The sequence below is a fragment of the Anomaloglossus baeobatrachus genome, chromosome 4 (assembly GCF_048569485.1).
Source record: "Anomaloglossus baeobatrachus isolate aAnoBae1 chromosome 4, aAnoBae1.hap1, whole genome shotgun sequence".
Lineage (NCBI taxonomy): Eukaryota > Metazoa > Chordata > Amphibia > Anura > Aromobatidae > Anomaloglossus > Anomaloglossus baeobatrachus.
The window spans coordinates 370,583,393-370,603,011 of record NC_134356.1 but is presented as its reverse complement, the minus strand read 5'-3'; the positions used below and the strand labels follow the sequence as shown (position 1 = coordinate 370,603,011).

At 47.3% G+C, this 19,619-nt stretch overlaps 1 protein-coding gene across 5 annotated transcripts in view; it reads right to left on the bottom strand.

The window, feature by feature from the left end:
- Window positions 1–19,619, bottom strand: part of ATXN7L1 (ataxin 7 like 1) — a 224,147-nt gene that overhangs the window by 55,448 nt on the left and 149,080 nt on the right. The window contains exon 1 of one of the 5 annotated variants that reach the window (XM_075345169.1): window positions 13,873–13,940. The exons of 3 other annotated variants lie outside the window; for them this stretch is intronic. The gene's annotated coding sequence lies outside the window, so the exon portion shown is untranslated. Of the gene's footprint in view, window positions 1–9,942; window positions 10,128–13,872; window positions 13,941–19,619 lie in introns of those variants that run through there. One more of the 5 variants, XM_075345168.1, reaches the window with a different exon arrangement.

Genomic DNA, 19,619 nt, shown 5'->3' with positions numbered 1-19,619 from the left:
AATAGATTGCGGGCACCATGTTGCATTTACAGGTCCGCTAAGGTACCTAAACAGAAGAAATCCCTCACAAGTGACACCATTTTGGAAACTAGACCCCTCAAGGCTTCTATCTAGGGGTATACTGAGCATTTTGGACCCACAGGTACTTCACAGATTTTGTTAACGTTACGTTGTCATATTGAAAATTTTAATAATTTTCTCAAAAATGTTGCTTTAGCATCAATTTTCTCACTTTTTCAAGAGGTAATTCCAAAAATTTGACCTCAAGGTTTGTTAACCACTTTTTTATGAGCGCGGTGATACCTCACATGTGGTCTGAAACCTTTGTTTGGACAAATGGGAGTGCTTGGAACGAAAGGAGCAATATTTGAATTTTAGAAAGGAAATTTGCCTGAAAAAGATTGCGGGCACCATGTCGCATTTGGAGGTCCCCTAAGGTACCTAAATAGCAGAAACCCCGCACAAGTGACCCCATTTTGGAAACTAGGCCCCTCAAGGAATTTATCTAGATGTTTGGTGAGTACCCTGAACCCTCAGGTGCTTCACAGAATTTTATAACGTTGAGCCATGAAAAAAAAAAAAAAATGTTACCACAAAATTGTTATTTCAACCAGGTAGCTTTTTTTTTTACAAGAGTAAAAGGAAAAAATTCAGCATAACATTTATTGTGCAATTTCTCCTGAGTTTGGCGATACCTTATATGTGGTGGAAATCAACTGTTTGGGCGCATGGCAGGGCTCGGAAGGGAAGGAGTGCCAATTGACTGCAAAATTGGCTGGAATCAATAGCGGACGCCAGGTTGCATTTGGAGAGCCCCTGAGGTGCCTAAACAGTGGCGGTCCCCCACAAGTGACTTCATTCTGGAAACAAGACACCTCAAGGCTTTTATCTAGGTGTATAGTGAGCAGTTTCAATCCACGAGTACTTCACAGAATTTGATAAGCTTAGGTTGCCATATTGAAAATTTTCATTTTTTTCACAAAACTGTTGCTTTAGCATCAAATTTCTCACTTTTTCAAGAGACAACAATAAACCGTGGACCCCACAGGTTGTTATCCAATGTCTTATGAGCACAGGGATACCCCACATGTGGCCAAAAACCTCTGTTTGGATAAATGGGAGGGCTTGGAATGGAGGGAGCACCATTTGAATTCTGGAAAAGTTGAAATAAATTGCGCGCACCATGTCACATTTGCAGGGCCCCTTGGGTACCTATACAGCAGAAACCCCCCACAAGTGACTCCATTTTGGAAACTGGATTTTATTCAGGAGTATAGTAAGCATTTTGAATCCACAGGTACTTCACAAAAATGTTGCTGTAGCAACAAATGTCTCACTTTTAGGCTATGTGGCCATGATCCAGCGACACGGCGTCTAGTACACAGTGTCAGCCTCCTGCAGAGATGTGAGTGTTGTCCACGGGAGAACGCAGCTGCCCATGCCCACGATTTGGGTTCAGGCCGCTGTGGAGCTCTATGCTACCTGCAGAGAACACCCATCTCCGCAGCATAAATTGACATGCTGAGGCTCGGGAAGCTGCGCCACAGGTCGGTTTATGCTGCGGAGAAAAGAAGCACATTGGGCATGGGATTTCTAAAAATCCTTCCACTGTGCTTCTACTGCACAACGCAGCATTATGGACACAGGGACACACTATGGACACACTCTGCGCCCAAAACGCTGCAAACCCTGATTGTGGGCACACAGCGTAAAATGCTACAATGGATGAATGGATAGATGTCAAACATATATAACGTCCCACCCCCTGCATATTCTAAGCTGGCGCCCTTTAGTGCCTTTCATGTGGCACTAAAGGGTGCCTAGCCTTGTATTTAGCCCCCCAAAAAATTAATAATTAAAATAAACGACGTGGGGTCCCCCCTATTTTTGATAGCCAGCTAGGGTAAAGCAGACAGCTGTAGCCTGCAAACCACAGCTGACAGCTTCACCTTGGCTGGTGATCAATTTGGAGGGCTCCCCAGGCGTTTTTTAAAAAAAAAAAAAAAAACGTGGGGTCCCGCCCAAATTAGATCACCAGCCAAGGTGAAGCGGACAGCTGGGGTCTGGTATTCTCAGGGTGGGAAGAGCCATGGTTATTGGACTCTTCCCAGCCTAAAAATAGCAGGCCGCAGCCGCCCCAGAAGTGGCGCATCCATTAGATGCGCCAATCCTGGCGCTTCGCCCCAGCTCATCCCGCGCCCTGGTGCGGTGGCAGACGGGGTAATATATGGGGTTGATACCAGCTGTAATGTCACCTGGCATCAAGCCCTGGGGTTAGTGATGTCACGGCATCTGAACAGATACCCGACATCACTAACCCAGTCAGTAATAGAAAAAAAAAAGACAAAAAAAAATTTATTTGAAAAAACACTCCCCGAAACATTCCTCTTTTACCAATTTATTGAAAATAAAGAAATTCCGGTCGCTGTAATCCATTTTGGAGGTCCCACGCCGACTCTGGATCTTCTAGAATATGGGGGGCACCTAGGGCAGAGTGACCTGCAGTAACCTCATTCCAGAATATGAGGGGCACGCTCACAGAACGTACCCCCCATTTTCTGGAACAGCAGTCTCTCCATGTGAGGAGTGTGACTGCAGATTACCGCACTCACCCTCCCCCGGTCGACAGTGGAGTAGCCTGTGCAGTTGCGACGTCAGCAGGATCCCTGCTTGCAGGGATCCAGCTGACAGCCGCTGTCTGCGCATGCGCCGCCAGCATTGAAGAAGGAGGCGGCGTGATCACAGGATGGAGCGGCAGACAGGTAACGTATAACCGGGGGCTTGGGGGGGGGGTGTGACGGGGGGTGACCTAGTGGGACCTGGGGACACCTTTCTGCCGCATGTGACGTGTCACATGCGGCAGAAAGAGCAGAATGAATGCGGCCGCGCGCTGTGCGCCGCCATCTTCCACGCTCCGGAGGGGGGAGGGGGGTGGTGGCTCTGGAGAACCGGAGGGGGCTCCGGTGACCAGAGGGCTCCGGTGGACCGGAGGAGGGGTCAGGGGGAGGACATTTCCCTCCGATCTGAAATGTTTGATCATTTCAGATCGGAGGGAAATGACTGCAGAGCCGGCGCCGGCGGCAGTTTTCTGTGCGCTTCGGCGCCATTTTGGATGTCCGGTGGGGGTAGGGGTGGGGGTCGGGGGACTCTCCGGTACCGGGGGCTTTGGGGGCACTAGGGGGTTAGATTTCTTTCTCATCTGACATGTTTGATCATGTCAGATGAAAAAGAAATCAGTTTTACCGGCCATTTCTTTTTTTTTCATGTGTTCGTCGGTATACAGTGTATACCGCCGATCACATGATCGGGGTCCAAAAAAAACACCCCAATTCATAATCTGGGGGGTCTCAGCTACCCCCGGTAGCTGAAACCCCCGAGATTTTCGGTCGCTGGGGGGCGCTACAGGGTTTTTTCGGGCCGCCGCTTTAAAGCGGCGGAACAGAATAAGTACCCTGTTTTGCCGCCGCTTTAAGTCGTACGGCCGTCGTTATGAGGTTAACCTGCTAAATGCCAATGTTGATCTCTGACACTGGCATTTAATGCGCACTGGCAGGGGAGGCGTCATTGAATTTATTTCTTTTTCTCACCTATATAGCGCTATTAATCCCACAGCTCTTTACAGATGTGATTATCACCATCTCCTCTGGGGTTCACAATCTAAATTCCATATCAGTATATCAGTATGTCTTTGGAGTGTGGGAAGAAACCCATACAAACACAGGGAGAACATTTAAACGTCTTGTAGATGTTTTCCTAGGTGGGATTTGAACCCAGGACCCCAGCGTGGCAAGACTGCAGTGCTAACCACTGAGTCACCCGTGTCCTGCCCTGTCATTCTAACCAAACATCAATGTGCCCATGCCACAATCAAAAGGCATAAATGGGTTGCCACAATGCTCAGAGGTCTGCTGAAGACCCCCATGCCTGTCATGACTGTTCTCCTGTGAAAACAAGCATGTAGCTGGCGTTCATAGGAGACCATGAATTTCGCTATACAGATTTTTAGCTATACATAGCAGTGCTGATGCACTGCTATGTATAGCACAAGCGATCAGATAATCACAGGTTCAGGTTCCTTTAAAGAAAAAAAAAAAAGCAAATGCAGTAGAAAGTAAAAAAAAGAATTTTAAAATTATGAAGAAAAAAAATCTCAAAGTTCAAATAGACCTCCTTTTGCCACATTAAAAAAATATATACTTGGTATCACTGTGTTTGTAAGAGTCTGATCTATTAAAATATAAAATAAATTAACCGATGGGTAAACAGCATAATAAACAAAATTGAAAAGCCAGAAATTAAATTTTTGCTGCAACACTGCAATAAAAGGCAATCACAACATTGTTTCTAACCCAAAATGACAGATAAAAGTGTCAGTTCAGGGTGCAAAAAAGAAGCATTCACTCAGCCCGATAAACCAAAACTTAAAAATTGAAAAGTGATCCCTCTAGTTATAGACCTATATCGCTCATAAATCAGGATTTAAAAATTATGTCCAAGATCATGGCTAATAGACTGGCCGAGATCTTACCTAGGATCATTACGAATCACCAGGTGGGGTTTATTAAGGGGAGAAATGCCGTTACCAATATCCGAAAGACAATTCTAGTGGTAGACGCGGTTAGACTGGGTCTCACTGAGGGAGGGGCTAGACCTGCCCTAGTTACACTTGACGCAGAAAAAGCGTTTGATAATGTAAATTGGAGGTGGTTAGACAGGGTAATGGAGGCCATAGGGATTGTAGGCAAGATGAGACTTTACATTAGAAACCTTTATGTCAACTCGGGAGCTAGGGTACACACTCCGGGCTTTCTATCAGACGTGTTCCCTTTGATGAAGGGAACAAGACAGGGTTGCCCATTATCTCCTCTTTTATTCAACCTGGCAATCGAGCCGTTGTCAAGAATACTACAGGGACAAAATAGCTTTAAAGGAATCAAGATAAGGGGTTCATAAGTAAAGACAGCGCTTTTTGCTGATGACATCATACTTTATATGGGGGACCCCGATGCGGATTTGCCACAGACTCTTGCCTTGATTGAAAAATTTGGCTCATTCTCCGGTTTCAAACGGAACAAAAAAAAGTGCGAGATCATGTTCCTAAAGGGGCATCATGGGACAGTGGGGGGACAAATAAGGGATGGCTGTCTATGTGGAATTCCTATAGCACAATCTTCAATTAAATACCTGGGAGTGCATATAGGAAGATCGGTGGAAACAATCTATAACTTGAACTATGGACCGCTAATCAGGAAAATTATAGTTCAATTAAAGGGATGGAAAGGTCTGCCACTTCCATTACTGGCAAGATGCCACCTGATAAAAATGATGAGCTTTCCTAGGCTGCTGTATCCCTTCCAGACAATCCCGCTATTGCTAAAACTAAAGGATGTGAATAAGCTCAACTCCGCGTATACAGAATTTCTGTGGAGGGGAAGGAAACCCAGAATAAAGCTGCGTACGCTGATGAAGTCAACAGAGGAGGGAGGTCTAAACTTTCCAGATGTCCAAGGGTATAATCTTGTATGTATCATGAGGCATGTAATTGATTGGGTGAGAGGAACGAGTAGGCACTCAGATCATGCGATGGAAACTAAATATGCGTCACCGTGGGATCTGACGTCCATTCTGCACTCCCCACTATCCAGGGTTGAAGGGCACATAAGGAACTCAATTATATTCTGAGACACCATGCTAACATGGAAGTCGGTAAGGAAAAAACTGGGGCTCTCATGGAAAGTGTCCAAGTACTTGAACCCCTTGGCATCCCCAAATTTTCCCCTGGGATGAGAAAACAAGCTATTTACTAGATGGAAAGAGAGGGGAGTCAGGAGAATGATAGATGTCATGAATGTGGAGGACAGGAGGTGGATGACAAGTCGGGAAGTGTTGGATAAGTACAACCTTAATAGCTCACATATCATCCAATATGAACAATTGAAACATGGAATAATAGGAGACCTTGTTGTGGTTGGAAGAGAGCTGAACAGAAGTTTGATTGATGAGTTACTGGAATGTGATGTAACAAGTATAAATGTCTCTAAAATTTATCGATCGCTAAGGGGGGTGCTTATCTCACGGGAGGATAGTCGGACTTTAACAGCGTGGGGGAAACAATTGGGAAGGGAAGAAGTAGTGGATGATATACTGAGAGGATGGGTACAAGTGCGGAAACATATTACCAATGAGAGATGGAGAGACACTCAATTCAGAATTCTACATAGGGCCATTATGGGTTTCAACATACCAGGTAGGGATAGGTGGTGTCCTAAGTGTCAAAAAGAGAAAACGGATATGCTGCATGGGCTATGGGAATGTGAGACAATCGCTAGGTTCTGGAACCAAGTGAGACTATTTGCCCAGTCAACATGGGGAATTTTCAGCAAACTAGACTTAATGGTGTGGATTTTCCACTCCTTTGAGGGAGGAGTAGGTGGAGGACCGAGCACTCAGGAAAAGAGGAAATACGCAATAACGTATGACATAGCCATGATAGCTAAGCGTTGCATCTTAAAACACTGGATTCAAAGGGAGGGCCCATCCATAAAGGAGGTTATGGGCGAACTACACAACCTTCTGAAGTGGGAAAAACTAGAAGCGGAGAGGGATAAAGATGGGTTGACAGCCAAGTTTTTTGTGAGATGGAGACATTTTATTGAAAGCCAATTCACACAGGGAGAAATAATTAACCTGATGGCACCTTTTGTTCACTCGGAGTGGTATATCCTGAGCGATATCCAGGACAGCCTGGGTAAACTGAGAATCACCTAGGAGGGGGCTCTGGCGGGAGGGGGAGACGAGACGGTTGGGAATACCAAGACACGCTAGCAAAATTGAAATCATTCAGGGACGACACAGAGATTTAACGAATTGTATTGCATATGTTATATTATATATTATATTTCATTACCTCTGTTTTGGTTTAATGTTACTGTATACTATCTTAAATCGAACAGCAACATGGAACTCCAAATTGGGGTATCACCCACCTCTATGTCACATTTTGTCAGACGAATGTTCTTCTTTTGCAATGATACTTGTCATGTTTTTACAAATTTGAAAAATCAATAAAAAACGTTTTGGAAAAAAAAAAAAAAAATTGAAAAGAAAAAAAAAGCAAACAAAAAAACTAATTCTACTCACTTTTTAACATATTAAGTCAATAATAATAATCCTAATAAAACTGGCCATTTTTATGTGCTAAGTAGCTCAATTTTTGTATGTTTTTCATAGCAGTAATGTATATCTATATTCCCATATTCATTGTTCCACATATCTTAGCACTGCAGTGTGCAACTGTCTTCTTTTTGTTACTGTTTCATATTCAGTTTGCACCTGTTCACATTAGAAAGATAGGATGGGCCATCAGTCTCCTGCTCTTCAGCCTCAGGCATTTTAATTCTCCATTTGCAGGTTCCTATCCGCCCATAAATTGTAGGGGTTTTTTTTTAACCCAAAGAGAGCCATTAGTTTGGTAGGGACCCAACAAAAATGAGGTCACCTTACCGCTTGTTATTTGGCTCACATAAAACTGTCCATTTCTGTCTGCTTAGTATCTCAATTTTTGCATGTTTTTCATAGCAGCAATGCATGTTTAGATTCCCATATTCATTGTTTCACGTCTTATTGCTACAGAATGCAACTATTTTTTGTTACTAGGTTTCATATTCAGTTTGCACCTGTTCACATTAGAAAGATAGGATGTGCCATCAGTCTTTTTCTTAAATAATAATAATCCTGTCATACACTACAGTTCAAAAGTTTAGGGTCACTTACATATTTCCTTATTCTTTCAAGAAAAGCACATTTTTTTCAATTAAGGTAACATTAAATTAGACAGAAATACACTCTATACATTGTTAATGTGGTAAATGACCATTCTAACTGGAAACATCTGGTTTTGAATGCAATATCTACATAGGTGTATAGAGGCCCATTTCCAACAGCCACCACTCCAGTGTTCTAATGGTACATTTGTGCTTGCTGTGTTAGAAGGCTAATGGATGTTTAGAAATCCCTTAAAAACCCTTGTAAAACCCTTGTAGAAGTATGTTAGCACAGCTGAAAACAGTTTTGCTGATTAGAGAAGCTAAAAAACTGATCTTCCTTTGAGCTAGTTGAGAATCTGGAACATTACATTTGTTGGTTCCATTAAACGCTCAAAATGGCTAGAAAAAGAGAACTTTCATGTGAAACTCGACAGTCTATTTTTGTTCATAGAAATTAAGGATATTCCATGAGAAAAATTGCCAAAAAACCTGAAGATTTCCTACAACGGTGTGTACTACTCCCTTCCAGGAGAGCAGAAACAGGCTCTAATCAGAGTAGAAAGAAGTGGAAGGCCCCGCTGCACAACTGAGCAACAAGACAAGTACATTAGAGTCTCTAGTTTGAGAAATCGACACATCACAGGTCCTCAACTGGCAGCTTCATTAAATAGTACCCGCAAAATGCCAGTGTCCACGTCTACAGTGAAGAGGCAACTCCGGGATGCTGGCCTTCAGGGCAGAGTGACAAAGAAAAAGCCATATCTGAGACTGGCTAATAAAAGGAAAAGATTAATATGGGCAAAAGAACACAGACATTTGACAGAGGAAGATTGGAAAAAAGTAAAAAGTGTTATGTACAGACGAATCGAACTTTGAGGTGTTTGGATCACAAAGAAGAACATTTGTGAGATGCAGAACAACTGGAAAGATGCTGGAAGAGTACCTAACGCTATCTGTCAAGCATGGTGGAGGTAATGTGATGGTCTGGGGTTGCTTTGGTGCTGGTAAAGTGGGAGATTTGTACAAGCTAAAAGGGATTTTGAATAAGGAAGGCTAACACTCAATTTTGCTACCCTGTGGACAGCGCTTGATTGGAGCCAATTTCATCCTACAACAGGACAATGACCCAAAGCACACCTCCAAATTATACATGAACTATTTAGCGAAGAAGCAAGCAGCTGGTATTCTATCTGTAATGGCGTGGACAGACCAATCACCAGATCTCAACCCTATTGAGCTGTTGCCGGAGCAGCTTACTCTGCCAATCAGTACACACTGCTCTGTTGCTGTCTCTACTTATCTGAGCCGGAAAAACAGAGTGGGCTATCACTGTTGAACTCACACAATGACAGCTCGCATGAACACAGCAGAGACAACAGGCCCTGAAAAGAGCATCACTGATGATGCTTTGTTTCAATGAGTGGGAAGTGACCACAGCTTCTGCCGCCTGATGACGCTTTGTTTGTCTCAGAATGTATTGGGATTCTTAAACAAAATGTTATCAGGCAGAAAGTAAGAAAAAAATTGAAAAGCAGATAGTATATTCAGGGAAGGATAGAGAATTTTTAATGCAGCCATATTAGAAATTAGTTTAGATTGGGGCAATAAATAGATAAGTATTGAGATTAACATTTCCTCATGCTTTAAAGCCCCCCTTTTAACACTGCCTGGACTATAGCTCATGTGAGCCCTGGTCCGACCACATCCTCAGCAGTGATAGGCAGCTCACGGTCAAAAGACACTATACACAGAGCTGTGGTGTGAGCAGGGTTAACTCTCTGAGCTATGCTACAGCTAAAACATTGTGTCACAACTGCTAAACCCAGTAATCTAAGTGATACATCTTTGGATTCAGAGTCTTTTCCTACATTATGCTGCTCTCAGATGAGGTAGCAAAACCCGATGACACTTTTAAACACAACACCACCTCTTTAGCCTCCAAATATACCATGTTTCCCCGAAAATAAGCCCTACCCCGAAAATAACCACTAGCAGAAATGTTCAGTCTTTTCGGTATAAGGCTTTAATATAAGCCCTACCCCAAAAATAAGCCCTAGTTGCGATTCAATACTGAAGTGTCCATGCTGCTAAAAAAGTTAAAGAATACTGCAGAACACTAGATTATAGAAAGCAGACAGCCCAAAAGAAAGAAGATAGACCCCGCTATGTTACTCACCAGACTCCGAACGGGACACTATGGAACGCGAGGACTTGCTGTGGAATGCATTGAGGACCTGCAGTGAAACGCACACACAAACAAATACACATCCAGTGATACCGTACTACTCCAGGGACGCAGTGGAACGCGAAGTCCTATGGAGTAATGCATCGAGGACCTGCAGTGGAACGCATCGATGCATTCCACCACAGTTCCTCCATTAGTTCCACCGCATATGTGTGTGTATTATGTTTCTGTGATCTGAAGTGTGTGTGTGTGTGTGTGTGTGTGTGTGTGTGTGTGAGAGCAGATGGATGCTGGCCAGAAGCAGGGGAGGACCGCTGTGGAGCACACAAGGACCTGCTGGGAGCACATGCTGTGAATCAGGAGGAACTGGGAGAAACGCAAATGTCCCCAGTCTGGTAAGTATGATTATTTTGGGGTTGTCTGCCTTTTTTAGGGTGTAAACTTACCCCCAATCAGTGTTCCCTTGAAAAGTAAAAAAAAAAAAAAGCCCTACCCCGGAAATAAGCCTTAGCACATTTTTTCAGGGTAAAAAATAACAAATTGCCTCTGAGCTACGGTGGAACAACGAGGCATTGACAGCAGCCTTCTGGGAGTGGCTCTCCGGTCGCATCAAGGACGAGTTGGCCAGTCGTGATGTTCCTCCTATCTTGGATGCCCTGGTCTCTCTTGCAACTCGGATTGATCTCCGTTTCCAGGAGCGGTCCAAGGAGGTATCCCTGGAGAGGCGACCGACACGGCACACCTCCACTCCGCAGAAGCCCACCGTCTCTCAGTCAGTGCCGTCCGGCACCTCTACTCATGAACCTATGCAAATAGATCGACTGAGACAAACCGAGCAACGCCGAGCAGAACGGCTCGCCAGGGGCCTGTGTTTCTACTGTGAAAACGGTACACACCTGCTTCGTTCCTGCCCCGAGAAGCCGGGAAACTCCAAATCCTAGGGTTGGTAGGAGAGGCCACCCTAGGTACCGTAATCCTCTCAGACCCAGTTATATGGACCGTCCAAGTGACGACAGAGGAGACCCGGTTCACGGCAGAGGCGTATCTTGATTCAGGGGCAGCGGGCAACTTCATCCAACAGGCTAAGATGGACAAGTACTGGGTTACCTGTTATCCCGCTTGCAAAACCCCTTGTGATTGCTTCTGTGGATGGGAAACCCCTATCCGACTTCGGGTTGTTTGTCACCAAACCCGTGGAACTCCGTATTGGTGCTCTGCATACCGAAAAGATTGCTCTATATGTCCTCCCGAAAATGTCTCACTCGCTCCTGTTGGGCTTACCCTGGTTACGAGTACATGAACCCGTCGTCAGTTGGCGTTCTGGAGAGATTACCCGTTGGGGCCCGTCTTGTCATGAGAACTGTCTGCAGTCCGTACGGCCCGTCCATCAGCCTCTGGTCCCGGAGTCCCTACCGGGACTGCCTTCCGCATATTGGTCATTCGTGGACGTTTTTGACAAGAAGGAGGCAGAGGTATTACCGCCACATCGACCCTACGACTGTACCATCGACTTGTTGCCCGGAACTACTCCTCCTCGTGGACGGATCTATCCCTTGTCCCCTGCTGAAACCCAGGCCATATCGGACTACATTGCAGATAACCTGGCAAGGGGGTTTATCAGGAGATCCTCGTCTCCTGCTGGAGCGGGCTTTTTCTTCGTTAAGAAGAAAGAAGGTGACTTACGCCCCTGCATCGACTACCGGGGCTTGAACCAGATCACCGTGAAGAACAAATATCCTCTACCTCTGATCCCAGAGCTATTCGATCGGCTCAGGGGGCCCGTATATTCACCAAGCTAGACCTTCGCGGAGCTTATAACCTGGTCCGTATTCGCTCGGGAGACGGATGGAAGATGGCGTTCAACACCCGTGACGGGCACTACGAGTATTGTGTGATGCCCTTCGGTCTCTGTAACGCTCTGGCTGTCTTCCAGGAACTGGTGAATGACGTGTTCAGGGACCTTTTCTATGTCCGTGTGGTCGTATATCTGGACGATATCCTGGTCTATTCCCCGGACTTGCGGATTCCGAACTCCTTCCACGTCTCCTTGCTCAAGCCAGTCGTTCTTGGTCCCTTCTCCTCTGATGCCAGTACTCCTCCTCCACCTGATGGAGATGTGTACGCAGTAAGAGATATAGTGGCCATGAAGACCGCGCAGGGTAAGCAGTTCTTCCTTGTTGACTGGGAGGGCTATGGTCCCGAGGACCGGTCCTGGGGTACTGTCACGCTCCCCAGGTCCCGGCGCTGTCTGTCACTCACCGCTCCGGTTCCCGGTCCTTCTGCCCGTGGCTGCCCTCCTTACTCTCCTTCCTCTGCGTCCTCCGTGCCTCCTGCTTGCCGGTCGCGGCGTCCCCTGCGACCGAGGACACTCTGTCTGGTCCCCCTACATCTCCTTCACCGCTTCCAGCTCTGGCCTCCGGCACACGAGCCTCACGCATGCGCATTAGGGCGCATGCGCGCTCACTCACCTCTCCTTAGAGGGCCAGCGTCCCGGAAACAGGATATGGTCAATTACAGGCACAGGGTATATTAGGATTTCCTTTCCATTTGGGCGGTGCCTGATCAACGTGTTCCCATAGCTAGGTGTTCAGGTCCCTTTGTGCTTTGACTCCGTTTAACTCTGTCTCTTACGCAGAACCCGTCCTGCCACCTTAACCTGGTCCTGACTGCTGATTCCCCAGGAAGTCTCCCGGTGACTGTCTGCTGAGGATCCCATCTACCATCAGCCTGAACCCGTCACCGATCCCCGACTTCACCTGGTAACACCAGCCTTCACGTCTCGCTGAACCCGGACCCCGTCTGCGGTTCCTACCCGGCACCTGAATCATGTTCCAGTCATCTGTCCGGCCTCCGGTGCTCATTGGACTCAGAGACATTCCCGTACAAAATCCCTGAAGGACTCTGATCCCGTACCCCTAGTGTTCCGTCTACCGTGCATCTAGGCCCTCCGATGGGGTGATCGGACAGTCCCTGTATAGGGGTTAGCTCCGGGTTGCCTCACTGGGGGCGTCTGGTGCACGGCCCAGTGAATCCACCTCCAGGACGTTACAGCAGGCAGCATACAGCAATGCTATGTGTAAAGGCAGCATACAGCAATGCTATGTGTGCAGGCAAACAGCCTACAGCAATGCTATGTGTGCAGGCAGGCAGCCTGCCTACAGCAATGCTATGTGTGCAGGCAGGCAGCCTACAGCAATGCTATGTGTGCAGGCAGGCAGCCTACAGCAATGCTATGTGTGCAGGCAGCATACAGCAATGCTATGTGTGCAGGCAGGCAGCTATGTGCAGGCAGGCAGCATACAGCAATGCTATGTGTGTAGGCAGGCAGCATACAGCAATGCTATGTGTGCAGGCAGGCAGCATACAGCAATGCTATGTGTGCAGGCAGGCAGCATACAGCAATGCTATGTGTGTAGGCAGGCAGCATACAGCAATGCTATGTGTGCAGGCAGGCAGCATACAGCAATGCTATGTGTGCAGGCAGGCAGCATACAGCAATGCTATGTGTGCAGGCAGGCAGCTATGTGCAGGCAGGCAGCATACAGCAATGCTATGTGTGCAGGCAGGCAGCTATGTGCAGGCAGGCAGCATACAGCAATGCTATGTGTGCAGGCAGGCAGCATACAGCAATGCTATGTGTGCAGGCAGGCAGCATACAGCAATGCTATGTGTGCAGGCAGGCAGCTATGTGCAAGCAGGCCAGTACGGAGCCTTGTGTGCAGCGTTCGGAGGAGGACATTCACCAGTGCCACTTCCCCTCTTCTACGATTACGTCGCTCACATGCGCTCCTGCTCTAGCAGCTGACAATAAAAATAAAGGCCACATGGAGGCCCGACCTCAGGGAGATCGCGGAGGAGAACGAGCGAGGAGACTGCTGCTCTGTGCGGGGAGATCAACAAACAAAAATGAAAGCCACTTACAGAGGAAGGAAGAGGCTGCCAACTAATGTGACGGAGCGCCGCCTGGAAACACCGTGTACTTCTGGCAGCACAGCGCACGGCCCCGGGCCACTCTGCAGCACAGCGCACGGCCCCGGGCCACTCGGCAGCACAGCGCACGGCCCCGGGCCACTCTGCAGCACAGCGCACGGCCTCGGGCCACTCGGCAGCACAGCGCACGGCCCCGGGCCACTCGGCAGCACAGCGCACGGCCCCGGGCCACTCGGCAGCACAGCGCACGGCCCCGGGCCACTCGGCAGCACAGCGCACGGCCCCGGGCCACTCGGCAGCACAGATGGTGCGGACCCGTGTGCCGGTGACAGACACTTGTGCGCAGCAAGTTTCAGGTCCTGCCACTCGGGTACCAGAAGTTCAGAGAAATGGAAGGATGCCAAGAACAACACGAGCGGAGTGTAAAAACGGCGGCTTTCCCCACCCACCAAACTATAATGCGGCTCTATGGGCTGTATAATCCTGCTCTATGGGCTGTATAATGCTGCTCTATGGGCTGTATAATGCTGCTCTATGGGCTGTATAATGCTGCTCTATGGGCTGTATAATGCTGCTCTATGGGCTGTATAATGCGGCTCTATGGGCTGTATAATGCTGCTCTATGGGCTGTATAATGCGGCTCTATGGGCTGTATAATGCTGCTCTATGGGCTGTATAATGCTGCTCTATGGGCTGTATAATGCTGCTCTATGGGCTGTATAATGCGGCTCTATGGGCTGTATAATGCTGCTCTATGGGCTGTATAATGCTGCTCTATGGGCTGTATAATGCTGCTCTATGGGCTGTATAATGCTGCTCTATGGGCTGTATAATGCTGCTCTATGGGCTGTATAATGCGGCTCTATGGGCTGTATAATGCGGCTCTATGGGCTGTATAATGCTGCTCTATGGGCTGTATAATGCTGCTCTATGGGCTGTATAATGCGGCTCTATGGGCTGTATAATGCTGCTCTATGGGCTGTATAATGCGGCTCTATGGGCTGTATAATGCTGCTCTATGGGCTGTATAATGCTGCTCTATGGGCTGTATAATGCTGCTCTATGGGCTGTATAATCCTGCTCTATGGGCTGTATAATGCTGCTCTATGGGCTGTATAATGCTGCTCTATGGGCTGTATAATGCTGCTCTATGAGCTGTATAATCCTGCTCTATGGGCTGTATAATGCTGCTCTATGGGCTGTATAATGCTGCTCTATGAGCTGTATAATCCTGCTCTATGGGCTGTATAATGCGGCTCTATGGGCTGTATAATGCGGCTCTATGGGCTGTATAATGCGGCTCTATGGGCTGTATAATGCGGCTCTATGGGCTGTATAATGCGGCTCTATGGGCTGTATAATCCTGCTCTATGGGCTGTATAATGCTGCTCTATGGGCTGTATAATGCGGCCCTATGGGCTGTATAATGCGGCCCTATGGGCTGTATAATGCGGCTCTATGGGCTGTATAATGCGGCTCTATGGGCTGTATAATGCGGCTCTATGGGCTGTATAATCCTGCTCTATGGGCTGTATAATCCTGCTCTATGGGCTGTATAATGCGGCTCTATGGGCTGTATAATGCGGCTCTATGGGCTGTATAATGCTGCTCTATGGGCTGTATAATGCGGCTCTATGGGCTGTATAATGCGGCTCTATGGGCTGTATAATGCTGCTCTATGGGCTGTATAATGCGGCTCTATGGGCTGTATAATGCGGCTCTATGGGCTGTATAATGCGGCTCTATGGGCTGTATAATGCGGCTCTATGGGCTGTATAATGCTGCTCTATGGGCTGTATAATGCGGCTCTATGGGCTGTATAATGCGGCTCTATGGGCTGTATAATGCTGTGATACGGGCTGTATAATGCTGCTCTATGGGCTGTATAATGCTGCTCTATGGGCTGTATAATGCTGCTCTATGGGCTGTATAATGCTGCTCTATGGGCTGTATAATGCGGCTCTATGGGCTGTATAATGCTGCTCTATGGGCTGTATAATGCTGCTCTATGGGCTGTATAATGCTGCTCTATGGGCTGTATAATGCTGCTCTATGGGCTGTATAATGCGGCTTTATGGGCTGTATAATGCGGCTCTATGGGCTGTATAATGCTGCTCTATGGGCTGTATAATGCGGCTCTATGGGCTGTATAATGCTGCTCTATGGGCTGTATAATGCTGCTCTATGGGCTGTATAATGCTGCTCTATGGGCTGTATAATGCTGCTCTATGGGCTGTATAATGCTGCGATACGGGCTGTATAATGCGGCTCTATGGGCTGTATAATGCGGCTCTATGGGCTGTATAATGCTGCTCTATGGGCTGTATAATGCGGCTCTATGGGCTGTATAATGCTGCTCTATGGGCTGTATAATGCTGCTCTATGGGCTGTATAATGCTGCTCTATGGGCTGTATAATGCTGCTCTATGGGCTGTATAATGCGGCTCTATGGGCTGTATAATGCTGCTCTATGGGCTGTATAATGCTGCTCTATGGGCTGTATAATGCTGCTCTATGGGCTGTATAATGCTGCGATACGGGCTGTATAATGCGGCTCTATGGGCTGTATAATGCGGCTCTATGGGCTGTATAATGCGGCTCTATGGGCTGTATAATGCGGCTCTATGGGCTGTATAATGCGGCTCTATGGGCTGTATAATGCGGCTCTATGGGCTGTATAATGCGGCTCTATGGGCTGTATAATGCTGCTCTATGGGCTGTATAATGCGGCTCTATGGGCTGCTGTATAATGCGGCTCTATGGGCTGTATAATGCTGCTCTATGGGCTGTATAATGCTGCTCTATGGGCTGTATAATGCTGCTCTATGGGCTGTATAATGCTGCTCTATGGGCTGTATAATGCTGCTCTATGGGCTGTATAATGCTGCTCTATGGGCTGTATAATGCGGCTCTATGGGCTGTATAATGCTGCTCTATGGGCTGTATAATGCTGCTCTATGGGCTGTATAATGCGGCTCTATGGGCTGTATAATGCGGCTCTATGGGCTGTATAATGCTGCTCTATGGGCTGTATAATGCGCCTCTATGGGCTGTATAATGCGGCTCTATGGGCTGTATAATGCGGCTCTATGGGCTGTATAATGCTGCTCTATGGGCTGTATAATGCTGCTCTATGGGCTGTATAATGCGGCTCTATGGGCTGTATAATGCTGCTCTATGGGCTGTATAATGCGGCTCTATGGGCTGTATAATGCGGCTCTATGGGCTGTATAATGCTGCTCTATGGGCTGTATAATGCTGCTCTATGGGCTGTATAATGCTGCTCTATGGGCTGTATAATGCTGCTCTATGGGCTGTATAATCCTGCTCTATGGGCTGTATAATGCTGCTCTATGGGCTGTATAATGCGGCTCTATGGGCTGTATAATGCGGCTCTATGGGCTGTATAATCCTGCTCTATGGGCTGTATAATGCTGCTCTATGGGCTGTATAATGCGGCCCTATGGGCTGTATAATGCGGCCCTATGGGCTGTATAATGCGGCTCTATGGGCTGTATAATGCGGCTCTATGGGCTGTATAATGCGGCTCTATGGGCTGTATAATGCTGCTCTATGGGCTGTATAATGCTGCTCTATGGGCTGTATAATGCTGCTCTATGGGCTGTATAATGCTGCTCTATGGGCTGTATAATGCTGCTCTATGGGCTGTATAATGCTGCTCTATGGGCTGTATAATGCTGCTCTATGGGCTGTATAATGCGGCTCTATGGGCTGTATAATGCGGCTCTATGGGCTGTATAATGCTGCGATACGGGCTGTATAATGCGGCTCTATGGGCTGTATAATGCTGCTCTATGGGCTGTATAATGCAGCTCTATGGGCTGTATAATGCTGCTCTATGGGCTGTATAATGCTGCTCTATGGGCTGTATAATGCGGCTCTATGGGCTGTATAATGCTGCTCTATGGGCTGTATAATGCTGCTCTATGGGCTGTATAATGCTGCTCTATGGGCTGTATAATGCTGCTCTATGGGCTGTATAATGCTGCTCTATGGGCTGTATAATGCTGCGATACGGGCTGTATAATGCGGCTCTATGGGCTGTATAATGCTGCTCTATGGGCTGTATAATGCTGCTCTATGGGCTGTATAATGCTGCTCTATGGGCTGTATAATGCGGCTCTATGGGCTGTATAATGCGGCTCTATGGGCTGTATAATGCGGCTCTATGGGCTGTATAATGCGGCTCTATGGGCTGTATAATGCGGCTCTATGGGCTGTATAATGCTGCTCTATGGGCTGTATAATGCGGCTCTATGGGCTGTATAATGCTGCTCTATGGGCTGTATAATGCGGCTCTATGGGCTGTATAATGCTGCTCTATGGGCTGTATAATGCGGCTCTATGGGCTGTATAATGCGGCTCTATGGGCTGTATAATGCTGCTCTATGGGCTGTATAATGCTGCTCTATGGGCTGTATAATGCTGCTCTATGGGCTGTATAATGCTGCTCTATGGGCTGTATAATGCTGCTCTATGGGCTGTATAATGCGGCTCTATGGGCTGTATAATGCGGCTCTATGGGCTGTATAATGCGGCTCTATGGGCTGTATAATGCTGCTCTATGGGCTGTATAATGCTGCTCTATGGGCTGTATAATCCTGCTCTATGGGCTGTATAATCCTGCTCTATGGGCTGTATAATCCTGCTCTATGGGCTGTATAATGCGGCTCTATGGGCTGTATAATGCGGCTCTATGGGCTGTATAATGCTGCTCTATGGGCTGTATAATGCTGCTCTATGGGCTGTATAATGCGGCTCTATGGGCTGTATAATGCGGCTCTATGGGCTGTATAATGCTGTGATACGGGCTGTATAATGCTGCTCTATGGGCTGTATAATGCTGCTCTATGGGCTGTATAATGCTGCTCTATGGGCTGTATAATGCGGCTCTATGGGCTGTATAATGCGGCTCTATGGGCTGTATAATGCTGCTCTATGGGCTGTATAATGCTGCGATACGGGCTGTATAATGCTGCTCTATGGGCTGTATAATGCTGCGATACGGGCTGTATAATGCGGCTCTATGGGCTGTATAATGCTGCGATACGGGCTGTATAATGCGGCTCTATGGGCTGTATAATGCGGCTCTATGGGCTGTATAATGCTGCTCTATGGGCTGTATAATGCTGCTCTATGGGCTGTATAATGCTGCTCTATGGGCTGTATAATGCTGCTCTATGGGCTGTATAATGCTGCTCTATGGGCTGTATAATGCTGCTCTATGGGCTGTATAATGCGGCTCTATGGGCTGTATAATGCGGCTCTATGGGCTGTATAATGCTGCTCTATGGGCTGTATAATGCTGTGATACGGGCTGTATAATGCTGCTCTATGGGCTGTATAATGCTGCGATACGGGCTGTATAATGCTGCTCTATGGGCTGTATAATGCGGCTCTATGGGCTGTATAATGCTGCGATACGGGCTGTATAATGCGGCTCTATGGGCTGTATAATGCGGCTCTATGGGCTGTATAATGCTGCTCTATGGGCTGTATAATGCGGCTCTATGGGCTGTATAATGCTGCTCTATGGGCTGTATAATGCGGCTCTATGGGCTGTATAATGCTGCTCTATGGGCTGTATAATGCTGCTCTATGGGCTGTATAATGCTGCTCTATGGGCTGTATAATGCTGCGATACGGGCTGTATAATGCGGCTCTATGGGCTGTATAATGCGGCTCTATGGGCTGTATAATGCTGCTCTATGGGCTGT